Genomic DNA, 19,192 nt, shown 5'->3' with positions numbered 1-19,192 from the left:
CACTAATTTTTCAGCGGGCCCTCGCAGACACGATCGGAGGTAATGGAGCCGCTCAACGTTCGAAATCGACGAATTCTCATCGATGACCGACTTGAAGAGATCCCGAAACGACGGCCATTCCTCATACGCGCCCGAAAAGTTCCGCAACTGAATACGCGGCAGTGACGTCTTGGGAGCGTGTTCGCTGTTTTGCTCCGGTCCGACTGGCTTTCTAGGCGACGCGGGTTTGAGTTTGCTTTCGAACCCGAGAAGCAAACCGCGTTGATGCGCGTAAGCATTCTCAACGGTGTCGACAAAATCAGTTTTGGCGTACTCACTCTCGCTGTAGAGTTGCCCGTAGCATGCCCGAATGAGGTCATGATTGGACTCAAATTTGGCCCACAGGTCGTCGAGAATGCGGATGCGAGTGCTCACCGTGCCGAGGGTGAGCTTGTCTGCACCCATCTTCCGGAGGTTGTCCATGGCGCGGGAGATGCGGCCGTGGATGTCGTGCTGGCTGCTCAGCAAGGCGCTCTGTTCCATGCTTATGTTGGCGGTCGCTCGTTGAGGAGGCACTCCCGAAATCGCGGTTGCCGGTATGATCCGGCTCGAAGGACCAGAAATGTTCGAGAGCACGCGGTAGCGCGGTATCGCGCGAGGTAACGAGACGACCACAAAAAGAACAAAAATAAACAGCAAGTACAAATGAAAAATAAAGTATATAATGTTCCAAATCAAATATGTACAAGTTATTTACAGAGTCTTTAATATTTCCAATGAAGGAAAAAGTCGTGAGCGCGCACAATGGTTAGCACGGCAAGAGCGGCGAGCGGTTACGCGAATGCGAAAATGCGGTTGAAGCAAAGTACAAGCGGTCGTATACGATATACTTTAGCGGGTGATCTACGAGCGAGAATCGAACCCGCGCCGAGGCGGCGGTCGTTTTATCACCTCCGAGGCGAAACTCTTTCCAGACAAATTTCTACGAATTTCGGGAGGGTGATTAGCCGTCGGAGCCCTACGTCATCGCGCTGACGTCACTGTTCGCACGTGACGATCCGCGCGATCGTTACTTGTTTGCGCTCGCTTTTGTTTATAGCATGGACCTTTCTATTGTGTAGCTTGACTTTGTTTATTCACTCGGTCAGCTGTGGCAATGTTTTGCTGGCGATTAGCGAACTTTCTGGAATATGAGCGAAAGAAAGATCCATGCTATATTGACGAATTTAATATTGAAGAGGCGATTTAAATTGCGGTTAAGACGACACGGTGGAAATTGAATCTCGTCGACCGCCCTCCCTGCATGCATGCGTGTTGCGCGAGCAATTTAGAATATCTGGCCTTATGCTTTGAATTGCTAAAATGACGCGATTTTCCGTACCGAATTGCACTATCTCGAATAGTAATTATTCCGAGAACGAAAGAGCATTTAAAAGATAATTAAATTTAGAAGTGTGTGTGTAATCGAATGATATGAATGTAATGATTTTTTACATAACGCTAAGAGTTTAATAAGGGAGGTGAGGAGAAGGATAATAATTAGTAACTAATTTTCCCTTACACAAATATATTTAGTCATACGGTGTGATTAATGGAGAATAGTATTATCTTACACCTTATAACAAATAAATTTTTGTTTCAACTTTCACAATTAATTAAAAAAATTATTGACGGGTCATTTCGATGGTAAAAGTTTACAATAACTTACACAGCTCGGATTACTTTGACCTTGACATATGTTGTCAAAGACATAATACTGAGTAACTTTTCCTTATAACTTAGTCGGCGGTCGCTGCTTATTAAAAAGTTATAAACAAAAAAAGTTTGAAAAATATAGCAGTTATTTTGAGTATTAGAAGGCATAAATGACTAATATATATGTCGAAATAGTTCACGCATACACTTTTCACGCGAACCGAGGTTCACCCACACCCCCCTGCTTTCGGGGGAGGTGCGGTAGCTCCGAAATAGTTCACGCATACACTTTTCACGCGAACTGAGGTTCAACCACACCCCCCCCCCGCTTTCGGGGGAGGTGCGGTAGCCCCGAAATAGTTCACGCATATACTTTTTACGCGAACCGAGGTTCACCCAAACCCCCCCCCCTGCTATCGGGGGAGGTGCGGTAGCCCCGAAATAGTTTACGCATGGGTTAGTTGACGCGCTTTAAACAATTAAATACTGTTAAAGCGCGTCATCTAACCTATGTAGATTAGTGACGCGCTTTAAACAGTTAAATACTTGTAAAGCGCGTCATCTAACCTACGTATTTTCTAAACTTTTTTTGTTAATAACTTTTTAACGAATAACGAGCAACGGCTAAAACCTTTTGAAGGTCACTCGGGGTCATGACCTTGACAACATATATCAAGGTCATTGAAATCGGTGAGGTCGCCAAACCTTTTTTTGTTAATAACTTTTTAATAAAAAGCGACCGCCGATTAAGTTATAAGGAAAAGTTACTCGGTATTATGTCCTTGACAACATATGTCAAGGTCAAAGTAATCCGAGCTGTGTAAGTTATTGTAAACTTTTACCAAACAAAGGTCCAAAACGTGATCCACGGGACCTGGGATACACGCCTATAAGATCGGCAGATCAATGGTTCCTACCTGGAACACTTTCCTCGAGAACAAGGAGTCAAGACGTGACCCCAAGAGACCTGGGAGATACGCCTACAAGGTCGGCATCGTCAGCAGAGCATTATTTCCCATGTGGAACATCTTCCACGGGAACAGAGGTCCGGATCAACTTCCCAAGGACCTGGTACACGCATGCAAGGGGTCGGCGCCGTTGGCAGACCATATGTTCTGAGGAGAAACATTTCCAGAAACAAAGGTCAGAAACCAGCGCAGCAGGACCTGGGACGACCGCCTATAAGGTCGGCGCCATCGCCCGATCACCAGAAAGTTCGGCGAGCACTTTCGCCGAGAGCAACCATCCGGGGAGGCATTCAAGGCACCCCAGAGACGGATCCAAGGGGTCGGCGTCAACGGCCGGCGATGACGAGCGCACTCGGACATCTTCCACGGGGAACTTACCCGGAATCGCCACGAGAGACATCTCCGACGAGGTGCGCACGGATCGGCGTCAACGGCGACGCCGGTCGGACATTTGGCGAAACCTGGAGAAGGTCCCCACATTGCGTTGCGCGTGGAAATTTCCACGGGAAAACAATTGCGCAGTTTCGAAGCTTCAAGAACGGAGCGGAAATTTCCACGGATATCTAAGTGCGTAGTTAGGAACATTTGAGAACGAATATCGAGGAGTGGGGGACTGCGCGCCATGGTGGGGAGCCGAAGCAAGAGCCATTGCTCAAGGCAGTCTCTCGAGTATACCCATAGCGAACGGACGTATACGGCGACAGTTATCGGATATACCTAACAATTGGGAACTCCCGCGTATTATCACATTAAAATACTCAATCGACAATAACGAGAGGTACCCAGTTACCATTAACATTAAAGTGCTTGCCAAAAGCGTAGGGCAGTAGTTCGAATATAACATTAGCGAACGGAAGTGCATATCGAGTAAACTACAATCGTGGACATTGTGTCTCACGACTACGAAATATTGTACGGACATCGTTGTTAGTTGTATATTGTGACGTCACGCAAATTAAATTTTATTCTCTTTTTCAAAAACTCTTCGGAATCGGTCAATTATAATTGTCTTTGTCATAAACCTTGCACTTTCGTATTAATGTTAACCTTTGCTATGATTCACTAAGACGTTGCAGCCACCTCTTATAATGCGATCGATAATAATTTAAAACACGCCTCGGCTGTACCACCCAGAGTACCGGCGAGAATCAAAGGATGAAAAAGGATTTAGTTTCTTCTCAGTGAAGAAGCGTCCGACTGATAGCGCGAGAAAAATACTCAAGTTACCAGTCGAGAGCTAATGCAGTATGACTCAAGTGCATCCTTTGACTTCCTCCAAAGCGTCCTTAGAACCTTCTGAAAGGAATTAATTCTAACCAATGGAAGCCATAGAAACCTCCCATAATTATCACCTCTATGCGTTCATTAGCAAATCAGAACACGACAAATTCAGCCAGCATTTAAATCTACCACTATAAAAACTATGTACTCAGCCGGAGCGGCGCGCATTATGCTCATTGTCTCATTATTAATTAATGTAATTGTCGAATCGAATCTTTGTCTCTTAAACTAACGCCAGTGGGCTTTCCATCTTGAAACTGCTCCGGCTGACTGACGAGCTTGGGGCCTTCCGTTCCTGAGGGTTGATTGACGCAATTAAGAGGTGCTCCTTCCGTAAAAACCAGCGTGATAATAGTAAGTTTAATGTTAATAATCGAGCGAATTAATAACCCTGTACTCCTCATTTCAACTTGTGGAGACTGTATCAAAATCCGATTGAATTAATAAATTCAGTATTAATCTCTAGATTCGCAAGTATTATAAATTACCCCTTTTTCCGTTCCTTCCTTATCTACTATTTAAAATAAACATTGTGCAACGAGCAAATTCGATAACAATTTATTCCTCAGAATTCCATGTTATAAAACAACAGCCGGTTCCCGGCTATTGAATAAAGATACAAATAAATGTCCCCAATTACTCCTGTGTGATACACCATTATTGTAGAATAAGATTCTCGCCCCCCTTTCCACGCACCGTTCCGATAACGACACTTCTCGCCAGTCCCGGGATATAGTCGGTGCATGCAGACTTCCCCGAAATAACAAAGGAGAGGATTCTTTTTACTACGCCGAGGTAGTAGTGCTAAAAAGAGAAAAAAACGGTGTTATATTGCGGTTTATATCAATCCGAACATTTGTCCAATAATCGTGACGTAACAATATAACAACTGGAAGCTCCCGCGTAATTGCAAATGCAATAATTGTTTGAAATAAGCGAGTGGCACACAGCTGTCACGTGATCTAGGAGTGTTGGCCGTAGAACGCGGCGCAAACGGGTGCGTGATCTAATCATGAAGCGAGGATCCGGGGAAGTCTAGTAGCGGCAATGATCCATCCTGGGTACAAACCTGAAACAGAAGAAAAATATTAGAGTATTGTTAGTAATAATCGCGGTGAATTATACTCCGGTATGCGGTAATGCGAGGATCCGGGGAAGCAGAGCAGCAGATGATCCATCCTGGACGTCAAACTGAAAGAATAAAATAATATTAGAGTCTTGCATATAATCGAGGCGCTAAAGCATACTTACCTTCTCGGTAGTTAGAGGTCAAACCGAGTGGCGACCGTTTGATAGGAAATAATACCGCGTGAACCGAGCTCTCAACTTGTACCGTCCGGTTACACCGATACTGCGATGAGGCGAAGAATACCGCGGAGCATACGATTGCTGTTTGTCGTCACTGGGGCTTGGAGCGCGGGGAATTGACGGCGGTCCTGGGCCAAGGCCAAGGATGCCAGACTCGCAATTTTTGACAGCCACTACCAGCCAGTGGTAGGGATGGGCAGAGATGCCAACTTTACGCTTCAGCAGCCAGCTTCGAGCGTCGAGCGGTAGAAGAAGATAGACAGATCTGCTGTCTTCTTCTCTCTCGAGCTATGGCTATTAGCTATGCGATTTCGGATCTTGTGAATGCCGAGTTGGCAAGGCGACCGGACGACGCGTGACAATATATCGCGCGACACTAATTATCGATGTATTTTCCAACATATTAATAAATCTAAAAAACTATTCAATAAAAAATTATTATTGTTTCGTGCTCGACTTTGAATTTGTCGGAGCTCGATAAATGCCGAAGCCACTCAGATAAGTGCGAAACGAGGGGGAGGGCGGCGGATGAGAAATTGTCTATCGTTCTCGCGATTAATTTACACTGGCTGGTTTCATTGCGCGGACACTGTCGTGGCTAGGATTGATCGGAGATCTTGACGCGATAGTCTGCCGCAAACGCAACACGGAGATCACGCCGAGCCTCAACGAAATGCTCTTCCGACGGAAATCTTGCACATGAACGGAACTCTTGGCCGCGAGACAGACTGCGACTGCGATCGCGATTCGACGACAGATGTACGGAGCTAATTTCATGTTGAGTTCGATTCTCATACTCGGAGTGTCTACCACTCACGCACTCAGCAAAGGGTTTGGCGGCGATGCCGCGCTCAACGGTGGAAAAACCACGCACAAAGTTTGCTGCTGTGATGCGGAGAGAACTTGACGCTAACGGATACGAATCGAGTCTGACTCCGATCGTTTGTTTTCGCTCCGAGGGCCTGCGCACACCTCTCCCAAAGGGTCGTGTCGACCACGCAGGACGGGGTGATCGATTAACCCCGTGCGGATCGAATCCGTGCCACGAGACTGACAACAGACGCGTAGCAGTCAGCCTCGCGGCTTGGTTACAACGCTCCTTAACAATTATATACATTGTTTTACATGTTAATACAAAATTAATTTAAATTAAAGTATAAAAATTTACTTTTGGCCAATACGTACATTTTTTTTATTAAAAAAATCTGTTTATTCAACAATCTTTATTTAAACAATTAATTTTAGCGCAATGATATTATTAAATACTAAAAAAAATTATAGTTTATACCGTTCTTCTTTTTGTCTTTGAATTTATTTTCCATTAAATGTATAACGTACATATTGTTGCTCAACGGAAACCGCGAGAAAGTGGTGGAGACTTCCGTCAGAAGGGAAATAATTTTTTAAATTTTCCTGTGTGTGTGTGTGTGTGCGTGTGTGTGCGTGTGCGTGCGCGCGCGCACTACACATGCATTTATGTTCTACAAGCAATCGAGATGTCTACTAAGGAAAGTTTTCTTACGCTACCAATTTTTAAGCGTGATGTTCATTACGGACATTATTTATTACACGCTTATACTTTTTAAGCGTGATGTCTACTACGGACAAGATGTTTTACACGCTTATCATTTTGAAGCGTATTTTTAATAATTTAATCATCCGCAGCATGTAACCTTAAAGTTTCGTGGTCTTTTTTAACAGAACTAGTGTATAATTTGTCCGCCGACATAAGAGACAAATGTTTGTCTTCAATCGTCATGCTTAAAGATGTTTCTCCTTTCGCCTTCAATGCTGACTTAAAAAATTTGCACTTGGTTTCCTCATTAAATTGAAATTGTGCAAATTAGAAATTTGCACTTGGCTTCCTCACCAAATTGAGATGTGCGATTTGAAAATATTGTGACTTTGCACATAGCAAAGTCACAATTTTGACGAGAGAGAGTAGGAAAGAACTACGCACTAATTATATGAAAAAAGTGGCCATCGTTAAAATCGACGAAAACTACGGAAAACTGTAGTTTGTGTGATGCCGATGAAAAGTTCAAATCCACACAACCCTCAAAATATGCTAGTTTTTAAGCTACGAGCCTATAAAGGTAATATTTGTGGTATAAAACGTACACATATTATACATAGTATACCCACTCTTAGCGTTACCCAAGATCAATCAGTGGAGGTGGTGAGTGTCTGATCTCCTTTTTTGTTCTTGTTTTTATTTTTTAAATATTTTTTATTTTGTTATTTTTTATCTTATAGTGTTTTTCTATTGTCTCAAACTCCTTGATTTGGCGTGATTAGATATCTCGGATATGCGCGTCATCAACCAAGTGTAAAATATCCAAGCAATGCATTATTGCATAACATCATTGATGCTGGTAATAGGGAGAATCAAGGAGTTTGAGACAATAGAAAAACACTATAAGATAAAAAGGAAAAAACAAAAATAAAAAATAAAAAATATTAAAAAAAATATTAAAAAAATAAAAACAAGAACAAAAAAGAAGATCAGACACTCACCATCTCCACGCTGGTTGATCTTGGGTAACGCTAAAGAGTGGGTATGCTATGTATAATATGTGTACGTTTTATACCATCAATATTACCTTTATAGGCTCGTAGCTTAAAAATTAGCATATTTTGAGGGTTGTGCGGATTTGAACTTTTTATCGGCATTACACAAACTACAGTTTTCCGTAGTTTTTGTCGATTTTAACGGTGGCCACTTTTTTCATATAATTAGTGCGTGGTCCTTAGCAAATTGAATCCACAACGTATTGCTACGCGCTCAAAGCTCCTTTATGAGGAATTTCATATTTTATTAGATGCATAATTTTTAGTTTGGCTTTCTCATAGAGGAAGCTTTTCGCGCGTTAGAGCATAAACGGACATTTCTATCAAAATTCTATATTTTATTTAAAAAAAACCGCTTTAACGATTATCGCCAAAATCAATCACAACCTTCCTTACATGATACTCTCTCGAATAAAAAAGTGGGGTTTTACAATTGACACAATGTCAAATCGATATTGACTTTTGAAATTCAGATTACATGGTCCATATGTGAACTTTCGCATATGACCTTTGCTCGCATATAAAGCTGGATCTAATCAACCAAATCTTAAAGAATTATATATGAAATAGAAGTAAAAAAACTAAAAAATATAATAAAATTAGAAATAGACCGATATCTTAAAATTTTCGAAAATTAGAGCTATTACAAGCATTTCTTAAAAAATTATGGACCTTTGATCGCGTATAAAACTGGGTCTAATTAACCAAATCTTAAAAAATTATATAACGTATTGTCGCATTACAAGAAAATAATATTTAAAAATGGTATCTATGAATTTAACATTTCGCATTTAAATCCAGAAAACAACTTCTCTGCGCTAGAATCTTTGGCATCAATATTAATTAATTTAATTAATTGCGAGCGAATATCTAATGTCTCCGAGTCAACGTATCGAACGAGGAAAGTCATCCATTTATCATTACAAATGTCAGATGTTTCGTCTATATATATTGTAAATTTTGTGTTCTGAATCTTGTCAACGACACGTTCCGTTACAATTGGGCACAAAACGTTATTAATAATTGTTGGAATATGAGTAATTTCTCCGCTACACGTGATCAGCTGATGTGCGGCGATGTATGCGCGAGAGTGTGTGAGTGCGTGTCGCGCGACTGGGGAGCGCTGTGTGGTGCGAAACGGAAGTAGTACGTATCGAGCCATAAAAGCCTAAGGATGGACGATACACAGCTGATCACGAGTATACTTGTATCCATGTGAATCATGGAGGTAATTATGTATAACTCGATAAATATATTAGTTCAAGAGAAGAAAGCTGTAGCCAAGTGAGTGAATACCTTATTTCACCGATCCAGACCGATTTTCCAAACATGGTAGCAGAACGTGGTTGCGAGTGAAAAAGGTTATGCTAACACGTGCTTTCAAATTTTTCGGAAAGAAGGAACCGAATGAAAGTGAAATTGAATCAAGTGAGAAAGAACACTCGGAGGAAGAATCAGAAGAGAAACTGAAAAAGTTAAGAAAATATTTGAAGAAATTGTTCAGAAAAGAGATTGAGAAAATCTGTATACTGAAGCACGAGATCGAAGATTCAGAGAGGTCCAGAGTCGAAATTAAAATTGAACAAGAAGAAATCAAAATGGCGTCAAATGACGAATTCAAGATCCCAAGATTTAGTGGGAGTAACTACAGCATTTGGAAACACAGAATTTTATTATTTCTGGAGTACAAAGAGTGTTAGCCGTTCAGACGGCTGAAGGGGTCGTGCTCCGCTCGCGAGCTCGGAAGGATCGGGATGAGGGCGTCTGGCGGGCTCGGTTAATGATCACACTTTGTTAAACACCACTTTAACACTTTATTAAATATACTAGAGCTTGGCTTGGACGAGGTGTTCTTTATTTAGTGTTCCCGTCTCGCGATTCGTTAGAGTTCGTAGATGTTTCAACGCGACGTCGTGGAGTTCTCAGACCGACTGCCTAATCGCTCGATTCGGCGGTCTTATATTGGTTTCCCGTTGCTACCTCGGGATCGCCCGCGGTAGCATTAACCTGTGTGGTCAGCGCTCCGCGCTGACCTTCGCGTCAGCGATATCGGTCCTCGATGGACCTTTGGTCTTGACGATTTTAGTAGCTAGGGTCGAATTTCCCTGACACTTGGCAATTCGGTTGCCAAGTGCGTTGTGCGCTCACAACATCCCTCCCCCCGCGGAAAAAGAAAAACGTAGTTTTTCGTTTATTTATGTGTGTTTTCTTTTCCCTTGAGGGGTTACAATCTAGGTGTCTTATGCTATTTTACATGATTGTTTTTGTATTATAAATTTTTTAGTGGTCCCTTCTTTTCTTTATTACATAGATGATTACAGCTATGATACTTATTACTATTACAATTGTGACTGTGGAGCCTACGGGATATATAATATTTTTATTCGTGAAAATGTTCGGTTGGTTATTTTCCATTTCCTTTTTGATTTCTTCCAGATTCAAGCTTAATTTTATTAATTCTGTCGGATCTTTGATTATTGGTTCCAAATTTATTTCCTTATCGGATTCTATTCTATTGCTTATTGTTATGCTTTTTTCTATTGTGTCTGTTACATTAAATTCAGGTAAATACATTTTTACATTTTTATTATACACTCGGTTTTTGGTCTCTAAATATATATCTGGTGTAGTTAATTTACAACTGTTGCGTAATGTGATTTTTCCGGTTTTCTCTAGTTTTACTTTATTTTCTGACAATTCTTTGCATTGAATTATTATGTCGGTTGTTTTTGGAGTGGAAAATAACCATGTCTGGGGTTCTGATACTGCAATCCAGAGTGTTACATTTGAGATTATGTGACGCTGTTTTCGGTTTTCTATATATCTCGACGTTTTTACGAAGAGTTGTATTTCAGTCGGCGCATTCGCAGTTATAAAATAGACAGGGAGATTTTGAGCGCAAGTGAATTTGGTATTATCTCGCGTACATTCATTTAAATCGCTTTCTTTTAAAATTATATAATTGTGATTTTCTCGATTTATTCCTAGTAGGGTATGAGAGGGTTCTAGGAGTGTGAAAACATTATGGTCATTGTGTATCGGTACAGGAGTGATTTTTATAATTTCGTATGTTGGGTACGCTATCAATGGGAATACGAGAATAGTATATATGTTCGAGTTATCATAATACACGTTTACATTTAGATATTTTTGGATAGAATTCCAGTTTTCGGCTTGTATTTTGAATGGAAAATTCAATCTCCTGTCTATGTGTGAGGTCGCTTCTCTTAGTTCTATGATTATTTTTTCGATCGGGAGCACGCGCGTTAATAAAATATTGTGATTTGCGTGAGTCAGATAGTCTGTAATGTCGTTTATGTCTGTCGTGAGGTCATTCAAAATAGCGTTTAATACTAATAGTTGTTCGTCTAGTCCCTCTCTGTACATAAGCTGTTCTTCTAGTTTTCTTGTAACGTTAGCCATTAAATTTTCGTTATATGACAGTGTTTGTTCTAGTTTCTCAATATGACCTATTGTGGCATTAATGATTTTCAATTGATTTTTTGCCGCGTGTTGCAATGTTTGTTGTTGATTATTTAGCAACTGTATTTGCTCATTTATGATTTTTGCGTCTTCAGCGTCCATGGTGCCAAATAACGTTTTACTTATTTGGCCTACAGCGTCGATCAGGCCTCGTTTACTTAGGGGTGATCGGTAAATGGTTTGTAGTTGCTCTAGGTTGCGTGTCATTTTACTATTTTCTCGCCTAATAGTTTGGAGCGTGATTTGGCATGTGTTTTTGGTGCTTCTGATGGCATGGTTGCAGATTTCTTCGATGCGTGCTAGGTTTTCCTGAAGTTGTTGATATCTTATGTTTAATGCTGTTACGTCTATGCGTATTGCCATTTTCCATGTTGCTTTCGTTTGCTGGAGTTGTCCGATTTTCTCGTAATATATGCCGGGTTCGGCAGTGAACGCTGTCATTTCGTATGGTAACGGCTCTGACGTCATTTCCCTTGCAAGGTGTAGGGTGATAGCTAGCCTGTAATATGAATATGTTCCTGGGGGTATTCTATTTATCTTTTATTTTATGCTGACTTTATCTGTCAGCAAGTGTCATTTCTTTTGAGTAGCGCATTTTTGCGTTAGTCTACTGCTAGCCTCCAAGCGGTTCTTTACGGTTAGTGTGCTTTGAGTGCCAAAAAAAAGGAAAAATGCGTTGCTTTAGATGTAACCGATTTTTCGCGCCATCCACGTGTGATGCGTGTTTGCGCACCTACTGGTTGCGGGTGGCTCGAGCTCCCCGCGCCCAGGTTGCAGAGCCTGAATCGCCTGACTCGCCGCCTCCCTCGTACGAGGAGGCAGTTCGGGCTGATATCCTCCCCCTGAGGATTACCGTGGATGTGGCCACAGGGGGGAGAGAAGTCTCCGTCGTGCGACGTGGTGACCTTTAGGTGAGTACTGTTAGTTTTCTTCTCTTTTCTTTTTCCCCCCTTTTTTTGCCTTTTTTTTTTTTTGCTTTTGCTTTAATATGAGTGCTTTTTTATTCCTCTACTAACGCTTTCAATCGGTTCGCGTGAACGCGTAGCGTCTTTCGTTTAATTTTAATCGTGTAATTTACATTGTCGTGTTTTTCTAAAATAATATATGGTCCCACCCATTGCGAGTCGAGCTTCTTTAAGCGGCCTCGTCGTATCGTTTCGTCATAAAGTAGTACTTTATCGCCTACTTTGAAGGTTGCCTTCTTGCTTTTTTTATCAAATTGTAGTTTCGATTTCGCTTTTTCGTCCTTCGTATTTTCTCTCGCGATTTGATTCGCTGCGCGGATTCGCTCTCGTAGTTCTTTTGCGTAATCCTCGTATGAGTATGTTAATTTCGGCGGTTTTATTAGGGCCGTCGGTAGGTCAGGTCGGTGCCCGTAGACCAATTCGAAAGGCGTGAAGCCTGTAGTAGAGTGTGGTGTCGTATTGTATGTAAACATCGCATAAGGAAGCCATTCGTCCCAGTCAGTTTGATCTTGATTTATATAATGTCTCAAGTATTCGGCGAGAGTACGATGCGATCTCTCTAGTGCCCCATTACTCTCAGGGTGATACGCCGTTGTTTGAATCTTCTCGATTTTCAATAATTTGCACGTATTTTTGAACATTTCGCTTGTAAAGTTCGTGCCCTGATCCGTGAGAATTTTCTCCGGAATTCCGTGTTCTAACACGATTTTTGTTACGAATTCTTTGGCGATGGTTCTGGCTTCCTGATTTTCGATCGGTATCGCCTTACTAAATTTCGTTAAATTATCCTGAAACGTCAGAATATATTTATTTCCTTGATTTGTAACTGTTAACGGACCGACGATGTCGAGAGCGCATTTTTCAAATGGTCGTTCCGGCGTGTCCGTGATGACCATTGGCATCTTCGTTTTTCTGCTTAATTTATTTTTTTGGCAGTATTCGCATCTGCCGATGTAAGTCTCGACATCCTTTGTTATACCTTTCCAATCGTGTTGCAATCGGATTCGGTCTAAAGTGCGTGTGACTCCTTGGTGCCCTCCGATAGGCGAGTCGTGATACTCGTATAGTATCTGTTTTTTTTCCTCCTCCGAGTATTCTCGGGGCGCATCTTCTTCTTCTTGCTGTATCGTATGCACAGCTGACGCCTCTGTTATCGGGTTACGGCTCAATGCGTCGGCGTTTAGGTTGCTCTTCCCTGCCTTGTGTATGATTTCGTAATCATACTCCTCTAATTTAAGCCTCCATCTAATTAATCTTGAACCGGGGTCGGTAACATTGAATAACCAGATCAATGGTTTGTGATCGGTTATTATTTTAAATCTAACGCCATAAAGATAGGGGCGAAAATGCTTGACTGCCCACACGATGGCTAGCAGTTCTTTCTCCGTCGTATTATAATTCTGTTCCGCTTTGCATAATACGCGGCTGGCGTACGCTATCGGTCGGTCTTGGCCGACTACTCCCTGTGAGAGGATAGCTCCTATTGCGAAATCTGACGCGTCTGTCGTCACTATAAATTCTTTATTGAAGTCGGGATAATTTAACACCGGCGCGGTTGTTAATTTTTCCTTTAATAATTCAAACGCGTTTTGCTGCTCTATAGACCAAATAAATTTTTCTCTTTTCCTAGTGAGCTTGGTCAGTGGCTTGGCTAGTTTCGAAAAATTTTCGATGAATTTTCGGTAGTACCCGGCTAGGCCTATGAACGACTGAATGTCTTTCAGTTTTTTAGGAGTCGGAAACTCCTTGACAGCTATTAGTTTCGACGGGTCCGGTGAGATTCCTTTTTCCGAAATCACGTGACCCAGGTACACGACTTCCTTTCGTAGGAACGCGCATTTACTCGGTTTTAACTTTAGATTGTATTTTCGGAGCCTGAGTAGCACGGCTATTATTCTTCTGATATGTTCCGTTAGCGTCGCCCCGTATATGACGATGTCGTCGATATACACGAAACATCTCAGCCCTAGCAGGCCGGCCAGCACCGCGTACATTAGCCGCTGAAATGCTGCCGGTGCGTTTTTCAGACCAAAAGGCATGCGATTAAATTCAAAGTGCCCATCCGGAGTGGAGAAGGCTGTTTTGCCTTTGTGGTCTTTATGCATGGGGATTTGGTGATACCCCGAGGCCAAATCTAAAACGGTAAAATATTTCGCGTTACCTAATTGGTCTAATATGTCGGTTATGTTCGGCATGGGAAAAGAATCTCCCATGGTGAGATCATTCATTTTCCGAAAATCAATAACCACGCGAAATTGCACTTTTCCGGATGCGTCCGGTTTTTTAAGAACGACTATTATCGGTGCGTTCCAGTGACTCGTGCTCGGGCTGATTATGCCGTCTTCGAGCATCTTTTCTATTTGCTTTTTCACTTCGGCCTTATGCTTCTCGGGTAACCGATATGATTTCACATTCACGGGCGCGCTACCTGGCCGGATATTTATCTCGTGCTCTATTGCGGTAGTCGCGCTTAAATGGTCGCCGTCTATATAGAACACATCAAAGTAATCATCGCAAATTTGTTCTACGGCTGCTCGCTCTTCGGCGTTCAAGTGATCGAGCTGTACTTGCTCGCGTACTTTCTTTTGTCGTTCGGCGATGGTCTCGCGCTCGTCGCTCGAGCGTAACGAGAGAACGTCCGCGGTGTCGGGCGGCGGCAGGTCTTCTAAAGTTACATGTGGAGTGAGTATCTCCACGGGCTTGTCCGTCACATTCAATACGCTAATCGGACATTTAAATTCGACGGGCTGCACTAGGCAATGCCCGATAAAGACCCCTGGGGCGGGTTCGCCGCTCCGCACAATGCCGACACGATTATGATCGGTGACGGCTTCCACGATTGTTTCGCTATGTGGCGGAAGTTTTACCTTGCGAAAAGGTCGGAGCTTAAAGGAAGCTGAGCCGATTTTTAATCGCTTTTTCGAATTTGAAATATCTGCTTTGTGTTTTGAGAGGAAGTCGTTTCCTAAAATGCTTTCGTACTCAATGGGAAAATTGTCTTTCACCACGTACATCGTGTGGCGAATTTTTTTATCTCCGAGATCCACAGTGGCTTTTATCTTCCCTATCGTGTGAATCTGGTGTCCGGTTACGCCGACTAGCGCTAACCGTTCTTCCTTCACCATCGCTTTCGCTTTCAAATTTCCCACTTTTATTAACGTGAGTGTTGCGCCTGAATCTAATAACAGGTCCATTTCTCCTTTTTCTGCCTCCTGTACGGGCAGCGTCACTAAGTCTAGCGGGCCTTCCTCGTGCTTCTTGCTTATCTGTGCAACACGATATGTCTCGGCGGCGCGCGCCTTATTCCTTTTAGGCTTCTCATCCTCCTCGCTGCTGCTGCGAGAGGATGTTTCCTCGCTAGATTCTTGTGTCCTTGTCTTTCTGACAGTACTCACGGGCGTTTTCTTAACTGCTTCCGTTTTCGTTCGGCGCGGTCGCTCGGGTTTTGGTCGCCCGTTTAACGACCAGCATTCGTCGCGCTTATGCCCTGCCTTTTTACAATATGAACACTCTATCGTGTTAATGCCGCTAGGCTTCTCGGGTTTCGGCAACGCGTATCTGTTTGCTTGTCGGCCCGTACGGCAATCTCGCGCGTAATGACCGTTCTTTCCGCACTTGTGACATTGTCCTACGGTATTTCCCGCGCCTCGCGTATTCGCGGCGGGGTATTTATTTTTTGCCGTTGCTTGCGCGCTCCGCGGGGAGGGGCCTCTAACCTTTTCCTCCGCGCTGGCGCCGGTTATTGCTTCTTGCAAACTTGCGTATCGCTGCGCTCTTACTAACAGCTTTATATCGTCGTGCAATCCGATCTGAAAATTATGCAGCGCTTGAGTTTTTACGTTTTCAAGGATGGCCTTCTGCTGTTCCTGCGTGTGGCCTTTACCCTCTTCCATTGCTTCATACAATTCGCGCGCTAATTTCTCGACGCGCCTACCGAATTCTTGTGCGCTTTCGCCGGGCTTTTGCGCTAGCGAATTAAATTCCAGCTGCAAGTGCGTCGTGCAGCGTTTTCCTAAATATTCTGTCTCGAGTTCGCGCTTTAATTGATCAAAATCGCGGATATCGCGCGTGTCGAAATCTGTCATAGCCTTCCCTTTAAATTTCGTACAAAGAATAGCTTCGAGTAGCATTGACTCGTTGGTCGGCTGTATATTTTTCATAGCATACGTGCTAGCGTTTATGAACTCTCGGACGCGTTCTCGCGAATCTCCATTGATCTCGGGTATCATTGCTCGCGCTTCTTTAAGGCTGAGGTACCCGGTAACTAGACCCGGTTGGTTCCGGACGTCGCTACGCGTTCGTCCGTATGTGATATCCAGCGGGCCCTGGCTGTGTACGCGACGGTCTCGCGTGTCGGAATCGTATGTGGCGGATTCCATCCGGCCTACGCGATTCTGCAATTCGCGAAAAGCGCGAAGGAGTTCGGCTGATCGGTCGAATTCCGTAGCCTCGATGCGGTCCATGCGTTCTTGCATGTCGCGTATTAGATTAATTAAATCAGTAATTACGGCGTCCGGGGCTCTCAACTCGGATCGCGTCGGCTCTGGGGCCTGAGATCGCCTGGCGGGCGGTCCATTTTGCGCCGTTTCGGTGACGGCTTGTTCGGACACTCTAAATGGGTCCGGATTTTCCTCGCGGTTCTCTCGGCTTGGAGTCGCGTTTCTCGTCTGACTCATTTTGAGAGCTTTAGGCGTATAGTCCTCCTCGTTAGGGTCAAATACGTCGGTGTCGTATGAGGTGAGGGAAAATTCTCCTCGCTGTGACACGTGGCTCGGCGTGACGTCGGAGACGTCTGTCAGTGAGTCTGTCGGAGTCGGTCGCTCTGTATTATTATCGCGGTGTTCGCGTTCGCCTGTTACGCTTACGTCTACTTCGTCGAACGGAAACTCGCGTTCTATGACAACGTTCGGAGATAGTACGGGCGTCTCTTCCTCGGCAAAACGCGAATCTAAATTTTGTCGAACTCGGTCTAATCCGTCTTGCTCAGCGGGCCGGTCTAACCCTTCGCTTTCAGCGGGCCGGTTCACCCCTTCGCTTTCAGCGGGCCGGTTTAACCCTTCGCTTTCGGATCGCGTCGCACTCACCGGGTTAGCTAGATTACGCGAAGCGCGGTGCGCGGACTCGCTATGGACGAACGACGCTTGTCGGACGGGCGTTTGTCGGTTCGGGTCGTCCGACATCTACTTAGCGCTCGGGGATATAATAATTTTCGCACTTACAATATCGCCACGAATCGCATGTTGCTGTCCGTCTGCATCGCCTGGTCGTCGGGCCGCTTTGCTGCTTGGCTGCGTCCCTGTTGTTGCTGCGTCGTCGCTCGGGCCGGTGATGCCGTGCGGTAGGTCGTGGCCGTCTCCGGTGTCACTTCTGCACTCGCGGCTGCTACCGTCTTTTTCGCTCGTGTCTTAGCTGGCTTTTCCTCTCCGGGATATGTTGCCGCCGTTCACTAATGTGCTCGTTTTGTTTCAGGCGTGTGAATGAGCTCAGAAGTCCGGTCCTCTTGCGCGAGTAGATGGAGCAGATCCCACCGCTGCCACCAATGTTAGCCGTTCAGACGGCTGAAGGGGTCGTGCTCCGCTCGCGAGCTCGGAAGGATCGGGATGAGGGCGTCTGGCGGGCTCGGTTAATGATCACACTTTGTTAAACACCACTTTAACACTTTATTAAATATACTAGAGCTTGGCTTGGACGAGATGTTCTTTATTTAGTGTTCCCGTCTCGCGATTCGTTAGAGTTCGTAGATGTTTCAACGCGACGTCGTGGAGTTCTCAGACCGACTGCCTAATCGCTCGATTCGGCGGTCTTATATTGGTTTCCCGTTGCTACCTCGGGATCGCCCGCGGTAGCATTAACCTGTGTGGTCAGCGCTCCGCGCTGACCTTCGCGTCAGCGATATCGGTCCTCGATGGACCTTTGGTCTTGACGATTTTAGTCGCTAGGGTCGAATTTCCCTGACACTTGGCAATTCGGTTGCCAAGTGCGTTGTGCGCTCACAACAAGAGTGTCTCGAACCAGCGACACGTGATAGAATAAATGAAGAAGAAGCTGAGTGGAAGAAGAAAGATCTCAGAGCAAGAAACATCATTTATTGCAGTGTCACCGACGACCAACTTGAATTTGTGCGAGGCGAAACTACGGCCCAAGCAATATTGAAGAAATTTGATCAGCTGTATCTACGAGAATCTACAGCCCTGTAGCTTAATGTACGAAGCAAATTGAACAGACTGAGTCTGCGTGATTTTGACAACGCGAGCGCATTTTTTTGCGAATTTGAAAAGTTGATCAATGAGTTAAAAAGTGCAGGTGCTAATATAAATGAAAGAGAAAAATTAGACTATTTACTGAAAACATTGCCCGAATCAATGTTCCATTTTGCCGACATAATTGATTCACAACCAGAGCAAGAGAGGACATGTGAGTTCCTGAAAAGTAAAATATCCATGTGGGAGTCAAGCCGGAGCGACCATGGAAAAGGGAAGCATAGTGCATTCAACACTGGAAAAAGGAATGGAGCATGTCATAATTGTGGAAAATTCGGCCATTACAAAAGAGATTGCCGAAACACGTGGCAAGCCGGAAACGGAAGCGACAGAGGTGGCAACCATGGCGGCAACCATGGAGGGGCGCCAGCGCAAGGAGGTGCGCACAAGCAGCAGCAGCAGCCGTACCAGCAGACCAGAGGCCCTGCGAGGGGGGGCGGTCGTGGCGGCAGGAGAGGGAGTTGGCAGCAGCGCGGCGGAGCAGCGGGCCACTACTCTGAGAGAGACAACGACTCTTCGGCAACCTTCCTGGCGCAGGTAGAATGTAAGCGCGCACGTGCACCCGAGTCCGGGAACGAACCCGAGACCGCGGCTTACGCGAGCGAAAAATGCGACATTGAATGGATCTTGGACAGCGGATGTTCAGATCACATTATAAATAATGATAAGTTTTTTGATGAAT

At 44.2% G+C, this 19,192-nt stretch overlaps 2 long non-coding RNA genes across 2 annotated transcripts in view; both read left to right on the top strand.

Moving 5' to 3' along the window:
- Positions 1-19,192, top strand: part of LOC139810527 (uncharacterized) — a 359,450-nt gene that overhangs the window by 224,722 nt on the left and 115,536 nt on the right. The window lies entirely within an intron of this gene.
- LOC139811373 (uncharacterized) lies at positions 9,503-17,939 on the top strand. The gene is made up of 2 exons (XR_011731621.1): positions 9,503-12,196; positions 17,720-17,939. It is a non-coding gene; the product is annotated as an uncharacterized lncRNA (long non-coding RNA).

This window comes from Temnothorax longispinosus, chromosome 1, assembly GCF_030848805.1.
Source record: "Temnothorax longispinosus isolate EJ_2023e chromosome 1, Tlon_JGU_v1, whole genome shotgun sequence".
NCBI classification, from domain to species: domain Eukaryota; kingdom Metazoa; phylum Arthropoda; class Insecta; order Hymenoptera; family Formicidae; genus Temnothorax; species Temnothorax longispinosus.
The sequence above is the reverse complement of the archived record's forward strand: the minus strand, read 5'-3'. Positions and strand labels throughout refer to the sequence as shown.